The 8,480-nt window shown below is 37.8% G+C and overlaps 1 long non-coding RNA gene across 1 annotated transcript; it reads left to right on the plus strand.

Moving 5' to 3' along the window:
- The first annotated feature begins 3,496 nt into the window (after positions 1-3,496).
- On the plus strand, positions 3,497-6,624 carry LOC146561462 (uncharacterized). Its single transcript, XR_014894748.1, has 3 exons — positions 3,497-3,582; positions 5,843-5,934; positions 6,138-6,624. It is a non-coding gene; the product is annotated as an uncharacterized LOC146561462 (long non-coding RNA).
- Positions 6,625-8,480: the final 1,856 nt, after the last annotated feature.

The raw sequence follows: 8,480 nt of genomic DNA on the forward strand, positions 1-8,480 counted from the left end.
TCTTTTGCTAAAATGCTTTCCACAGTTTCTTCAAATACAACATCATTTAGCTCCAGCAGTGATTTTCTATTGCACCTGACATATACTTCTGCATGAACACCTACGAACCTATCAGTGTAATTCAGTGGTGTAAATGTCAATGATATAATCAGTATGACAGCAGGATGACATGTAACATTCCTCTGGCTCATGCTTATTTTTTTCCAGCACTGATGTTTCTCCTTTTTAGGCAACTGACAGCACAAATTCATGTCTTGGCTCTGTTACATGTGTACCAGTCTTCTGTGGCACCGGATAGGAGTCCAAGCCCAAGGGTGGTGGGGGGAATCACCAGGACAGAACTGGAAAAGTTAGATGGTCACTCTATAATGGCATAATGGCTGCTTGTCATATTTGCTCCAGCATGAAAGTTGCATAAATAGAATGATAATAGAATTTTATTCATTTTTGTGACAAAAAAAAAAGACATTTAAAAAAGTTTTCTACATACTTTTACTGATAATACTGTGAAATTCAACTAGTTTTCTATTGCAATGTGGAAATGTTAACGATGTCTGACTTTGTAGGAGTGTGGGACTGTCATTTAATATTTTAAATGTTCAAAAAAAATGTATAAATCACATGTTTGTTCAAAGAGATAATTGCAGGTTCTAAAAACTTTTGAAATATTTTGCAGCTGTAGGGTGGCTGCAGTTGATTTCTATAACCCCTTATAAGAAATTTCTGGATCATGAGTGAGTGTATTATATTTGTTTATTTTGATGGTGCAGTTTGTGCTTTTGTACATTTCTGCCTGATATGACTGACACCAACTATGCGACAGTGCACATCTGAACAACTTAAAAGCACATAAAACAGGCTTTCCTTATTAGGATCTCATCAAATTCAAAGGCATCACAAAAGCATTCATTTTTAAAATATTGACTGGATTTGATGTACGGCTGTTTCTCGTGAGCATGGGGTAAAAGGGTCCTAAAATAACCTACGTTATTCTACTGCCTGTACTCTAGATCACTTGGCAGTGTGCAGACAACACGTTTTATACTATTCAGGCTTATTGTAGAAGAATTTACCAAACAATTCTAAAACCAGTGAATTCTCTGCAGCTTTTTAAATCTACAGTCGACTCACCGTTTAAGTCTCATCTGAAATGTTTGATCTGAATTTGAATACTAGACTATATATAACACACATCCATGAAAAACCCACGCACTGCTTTTAAGAATTGTGTATTCAACAAGCATAGTTGGTGAATTTAAAGTTCTCTCACGCAACTGTCTGGTTATCAGAAGTTGGGCCAAAAAAAATAAAAAGGCATTTTTGTGTACTTTGATTTCGTAGCATGTGGATGTATGCAGTAAACACCAAAGCCGTGTAAAGAAAACATTTTATCTTTCACTAACAGTTTCATTCCGTTCCAGGAGCGTCCACGTCAAACATTTGAGATCATACACAGACTTAGAAAATCTGTGTAGGTGGCAGATGCTGACAGTCAAGGTTCATTTCACTGCATTGTCACATCGAAAGCATCTATGAGCAGTTATAACTATGGTGGTAATAAAAGTTTTACAACCGAACAAGAACTAATAAATAGAGAGTCATGACACATACCTGTTTTTGGATTTAACTTCATGACTGATGCACTTTTTCACTTTTGTTTCGATGGCAATATAAAACAAATATGTAGGACTGCATTCTTGCACTTGTTCAATATCTCTAAAAATAGAAACAGCCTTTCTGAAATTGATGCTGAAAAACTAGTTCATGCATTTATTACTTTTAGGTTGGACTTTGTAGTTTATTATTATCAGCTTGTTCCAAAAGCTCAGTTAATCCAAAATGCTGCGGTGAGAGTACTGACAGGGACTAGACAGAGAGAGCATATTTCTCCCTCATAGTGCTGTATCACCCCAGTAGAGCTCTTCACTCTCAGACTGCTGGTTTCCTTGTGGTTCACAGGATATTTAAACTTAGAATGGGACACAGACGCTTCAGTTTTCAGGCCCCTCCTCTGTGGAACATGTAAGCTCCCAGTTTGGATTCAGCAGATGAACACCCTCTCTATTTTTAAGAGTAAGCTTAAATCTTTCCATTTAGATAGAGCCTAATCATTAGGCCTGCACACCAAATCCTAGGCTGCTCATGAAGCAGTGAATGTTTCATCTTCAATCACCTCTTTCCACTCTCTTTGTGTGATAAACCACTCTGTTTATTAGTTAACACAGAGTGGTGCCATTAATTAATGCTCTAGATCTTATTTTATCATATGGCATAGAAACTGAACATTTAACAGTGTTTCATGAAAACCCTCTCCTGTCTGATCATTTCCTAATAATATTTAAATTTAGTTGACTGCAGAGCAGTGGGAAGCAGATTTCATCACAGTAGATGTCTTTCTGAAAGTGCTGTAACTAAGTTTCAGAATATAATCCACCCATAGTTATCATCTTCAATGGCCTGTGCCAACACAGAGCAGAGCAGCTACCTGAACGCTACACAAATAGAGGTCGATTATCTTGTTAATGATCTCCAGCTTACAAGTTAATAACTCGTAAACTGGAGAGGAAATGGCGTATCACAAATTTAGAATTTCATCATTTAGCCTGGAGAAATAGTTTGCTGCTTTATAAGAACGCCCTACATAAAGCTAGAACATCTTACTGTTCATCACTGATTGAAGAAAACAAGAACAACCCCAGGTTTCTCTGTAGCCAGGCTGACAAAAAGTCAGAGCTCTGTTGAGCCGACCATTCCTTTAACGTTAGCTAGTAATGAATTCATGAACTTCTTCACAAATAAAAATTTAACCATTAGACAAAAAAATACTCATAATCATCTCACAGATGTAACATTATCTACAGCTACCTTTAGTACCACTGATATTCCCTTGAGAGTCCCTGTAACAGGGCGGCCCTTAGCAGCTGGAAACACAGTGAGATGGACCAAGGCAAGTGTAGTGGAACAAAAAGTATTTATTTGCCATACAGCTCTCCTTACAAACAATTCACTCGTCGAGCTTCTTCACAGCACAATCCACCCTCTCTAATGACAACTGGCAGCCTTGAATATGTTCAGCTGTCACAGACTAAACCATTCTTCCACTCTCAGGTAAATTCTTAAATCCCAACCTTCCACCACAGTATACAATATATCAATTTGAATAAAAAAATACAGAAATACACTTCACGTTTTTATATTAATAAATATTTCACACTTTAATTTTACACCAAACCCAATATTATAAAAACCCAGAAACCCAAGCACAACAAGATTCACCACACTCTCTTAACCCACAGTCGCTCCCGGAACCTTTAAATGGTGTCTGGACCCCAGGGGAAGCATTTGCCCAAACACCTTGGAGAGAACAGGTGAGTAATCACATCATACAGTCACTTCTTTGTGCCCCCCTTAATTCTGGATTTTGCATACACATTTGCATTAGTTCCCCTTAATAGCATTCCTTATTTTCTCTCAATCACCATTCCCTTTTCTTTTCACAGACACCTGTTTTGAGGTGAAGACTAGTGAACAGCGAAACAGCAGTGTGACCACGTTCCATACATTCACAGGCTGAAAGAAAAGGTTTGTTACTGGTATCTGAAGTCTGGCTTTGAACCAAATCGGTGGTCTTCATATCACCCAAAATGAATACTCAGTACATGCTGGCTATGAGAGTATCACAGGACTCAAAGCACTTATAGTGAGCCTTCAGATCAGATTTGCACAATAAAAACCACTTTATTGCTTCACGGAACAATGTGGCTTTGCTTTCAGTGCTGTTGAGGTTTCTGGCAGTCGTACAGAGAGAGACATAGTAAAGTGATAACAAAGCTTCTTTCAACAAGGCTTTCATAGCGCATGAAAATTATAGGTAAACAAGTGATGCCAGTAACTGTGAACAAAATGAGAAGATGGATACCAATAAACTTATCACTGGTCTCTTTTGTTCATAGATTTATTACTACTTGGTGTTACATAACTCGTAAACATATTAGATTCTTTTGATGTTTGACACATAGTCAGGTTTTATTGGCGATAAAGAGGAGGTTATTTAGTCGTATTAATTCCCATGTGCCACATAGCATGTTGGTCAAGCGCTTTGACATATGACTCTCTAACAGAAGTCACACTACACTATCAAACAAATGAATCCTTAGGAGCCATGACTGAAAGACTCCTGACATGCCTCCATTTTTCCAAGAATGCAGTCCTATAAACTAATTTTTTGACACAAGTCTTAACCAGATAATTGTTAAGGTTTTGCATTGGACAGAGTAGTCTTTGTCCAATGCAATGCTGTAGACAACTTTTCTGATAAATTAATTTTGGTGTTCTTGCCTTTGAGTCAGCCTTCGGAAGTTCAACTAAAAATTGAAAAATTACTTTGTTTAGTCAAGACTCGCCTCTTCAGAGACACCAACAATTATAGAGCCAAAACATCTGACCCAGTAGGATGTGTGATTGAGTTTAAAAATAATCCTGTCTGCAAAGATGAAAGAGAAGAAAGTGGGCATAAAATGGAAAATGCTCTTGGCCTCATGTTTAGGCAGTCACGCCTGCTGGCAGGTAACGGGGCACAGTGACTATTTAACACCCCAATGTAAAAACAATACATGTCAGGAAGCAGGGAATTACACGCTCAACAACTGCAGAAGCCTTTCGGATGAGAGGTGAAACGTCTTCAAGCAACTTAAAGAAGTACAGATGTTTTTCCTTCCAAACACTTTGTATGAGTCTATACTGCACTGGTATCAATATAAATAAATATGATAAAGTTGGTACCTTTGTGGATGGGCTGCAGCACACAGTAATGCAGCAGACCATATCGGTAATCTCTAAAGCAAATGATGTCTTTGTAGAGGCAAACGACAGAGGTTAGAATATTGTAAGCAAAAATTTAAGCTTTGCTAGCTTACTGGTGGTTTTCTCCTTCTGCTCCCATACCTAGTTTAAAGAAGGTGACATAAATATAGTGATCAAGCAAGTTGAACACAGAAAGCAAAAATAAAAAAGTTGTTTCAGGAAATGATTCCATTTGGAAACATTATGTTCAGTCTTAATGTCGTTCGCTACTCATTTTCATCATAGTTTCATCAAACTTTTCTTCTTAGGAAAACAAAATGATAACTAAATAAAAACAAATTCATGTGAACGAAAACTAATATGAAATTAATTAATTATTAATTAATCAACACTTTCATAGACTAATAAAAACGGTCCTCATGAAAACACACGAAATGTCGATGCCTGGGAGGAAGACTGGATTAAAAAGTATGGATACATTTGATGTTTGATGTCAAGGAATATAAACCGTGTGCAACAAACTTTTACACTTCGTATTGTAGTGAACTAATTAAAATTTAGCTTTAGTCTCCTGTTATCTTATGATATTTAGTTGACTAAAATTAGACTAAAACTAAATGATGTTTTAGTCAGAAGACTGTGGTTTCAACTAAATCAACAATTGCTCTCAGAATTAACACGACTGTGACCCAGCTTTTACCCCTCAGAAGTAAAAAGCAGATAGGATAGGGTATACCATGGCGATCCCCAAAATTGAATGTGTTCACATTTAATTTATTGGGATATAAATGCACTATACAGGAATTACAAGTAATCTTTTTTTAATTCAGTGAATTTCAAAAGCAAACAAAAATGGCAGAAAGGGCGGCAGCCTCTCTTTTCTCTCTTAAAAAGCAAAGACTTGCTAACAGACTTCAGTAATAGCTAAAAATACAGTCCCCGAAAGATTGATGATGTGAGAAAAATCCACAAAAGATAATAAAATGATGAAAGAAAAAACTGTACCATGAGTAATGTGTGCTTTTTGGTGACCTTATAGATCATATAACCTCAAAGACTCGGCAGAAATTTATTCTTGCTGTCATCACCCTCGGGAAAATGTCCATATGCTTGCATGTGTGCTGCTGCTTGGTACGTTTTTGTGCATTTATCATATCATCATGTCTCCATCTAACATTTAGGTCATGTAGCGGGTTTCTTTTCTAAGCAGCTTTGGAGGAGTTTGCATGTATACTGGACATACTGGGCTGGGCAAATGGAGAGCAAATGCAACATTGATTAAGTTATAAGCTTAAATCATATTGATTAACTTTGTTACTCTGTTTGCTTTTTAGCTGACAGCCAGTGCCAAGCCGTGCTACCTTTTTCCTACATGGCTGTTCCAGCATTGCCATTGTGATCCAAATAGTTTGTTTTTGCACCACGGGGTGGAAAAGCACCAAATAAGTTTTCCTAACCAAACTCCTGTCACCACCTAGAACTAGTAGATGTTTGTGGTTGTGTACTCTCTGACAGTTTGATGTTTACTTCCATTTCCTATTTGTGTTTAAAATTGTTTAACACAGTTATAGAACACCATGCAACAAACTTAATGGGATAATTACTGTTGATAAATGTTGTTTGATTTTTTTTTTTTTATTAAAAGTAAGTGCTTAAAAATTATTTTATCATCTAAATTCTGTTTTTTTTTTTTGGTTTTTGTTCAGATGTTTTAAAGGTTTTCCCTTCAATAAAAGGTACAAAAAGTTGTTTTTCTACTCCAGATTGAAAATTATCACCAGTCTTTACTGGTTAAAACATGGGAAGCTGTGAAGGCCTTATTAAGAGCCTACAGAGACCTTGTCTTGGTCCTGGGCCCTTGACCCAGCTTTTACCCCTCAGAAGTAAAAAGCAGATAGGATAGGATATACGATGGCGATCCCCAAAATTGAATCAGCATCCTCTTGAGTTATTTTACCTCCAAATTTTAGACTGTAATAACAAAATCCATGTAAACCCACTTTAGGCCAACTTCTTAATCATATCAGAGCAAGATCATAGTGAAGCCCTGAGCAATCACCAGATAACTGAAGAGAAAGTGGCCTTCTATTCTCCAGAACTCAGGGAGGTTGTTGCGGCTCCTCCAACCAACGGCCTCGGCAGCCTAAACATGAGGACGCTGATGACGCACAACAATAAACACATGAGATGCACTTCTGTACTATTTGCTCCTTTTATTCCACATTGTAGTGTCCACTATACAAATCAGTACATGGAATCAAACATGACACAAATGCACAGACTGCATGAATGCAACTCGCAAAACAGTACACCATGCCAAACTACAACATCTGACTATGGCATCAATTAGTGCATTAAACTATACATCAGGTTGTGGTCAAAATGACTCAAGCTGTGGTCAACAGAAAGTTTCCCCTCATGCTCACCCTACCTTTCAGCTCATCAACATCAGGTGTGGTGAACAAGTGAGTGCAACCACATGTATCATATAACACCCATGAATCACGCCCCACACCCGTGCACCAAGACAGTGTGTGCATTTAAACCAACCCTCTTAATCCAAAAAACTAACTACTCATATGGCTCCTACACAGGAAAAAAGGATGCATCAAGCTAAAAAAACAAAAAAAGCAGGACATAGAGAAATCAACAATAACTTCGGACGGAGGAAATGGGTCCACAAAGGATTAAAAAAGCAAAAAAGGATAAAAATGTTTTCAAGAAACTGGAAGATGCAGGAGGTCTTAGTAGCTGAGTTCAACCAGGAGCCAAAGGAAAGGGTTCAGAAGAAAAGGATTTGAGGAACCAAAAGCCTCAAACATTTCATCTCAGCTATGTTTACCTAGAAAGAAGCAATCTGGAGGCTACAAGAATAAGTTGCTTTTCCAGAGGTTGGACGACCTAAACAGTTACACATAAGCTTTCAGCTAAAAGCCAGATCATTACTAACAAACTGAGGGGGGGGGAAGGCGCAGGCTGTGGTTCAAGACAATAGACGTCAACAAGTGAAACGTCACGTTTCTAGAACTACACAATGGAGGCTGTTGAGATTACAGAAGAAGAAACAAAATAATCAGCTTATAATAAGGACTTCCTCCCACATGAGAAGATTTCGTCTTCAATGGAGAAGCATTGGGGACAGAAGGTCCCACGTTTATGCCCTGCAGGGTCAGAGCAGGTTTGGAAGCTGAACCTGAAAGCTGCTGGATTTGCCTGTGACGAATTATTTATTTATTGGTTGTCATTGCATATTGAAACATTTTTAATGGTCTCCACTGACCTGATCTTTAAATGTACATTTTTATAGAAAATATTACCCAGAACTACCGGTGGGTTGTATTCAGAGTAATGATTTCAGGATTTCTACAACACTGGCTCGCCTCTCATTTGACGTATGTGTAACATAGCGTGACAAAGACCAACGTCAGAGGAATGAGTCATGATAACAGCTTACACTTTAACTCCAAGTTCACAGTGAGATGAATTGTTCAAAATCATCATAGTTTTATATTCCTCACTCTGATTTGTTTCCTTTTGCTTAAACATCTGTTAGGTAGGCGAGCAGTACGCGACGCATAGATGACCTATGACAGCGTCAATATCATTTCTGCACTTTCAGCATCAGCTAATTTTCCACTCCGGACCTTTTAGAGATCAAATAGACATGATCCTCCCTG

Source organism: Mchenga conophoros, linkage group LG13, assembly GCF_057382185.1.
Source record: "Mchenga conophoros isolate Kocher_MC1m ecotype Shallow Benthic linkage group LG13, M_conophoros_male_GT1.1, whole genome shotgun sequence".
Taxonomy (NCBI): Eukaryota; Metazoa; Chordata; class Actinopteri; order Cichliformes; family Cichlidae; genus Mchenga; species Mchenga conophoros.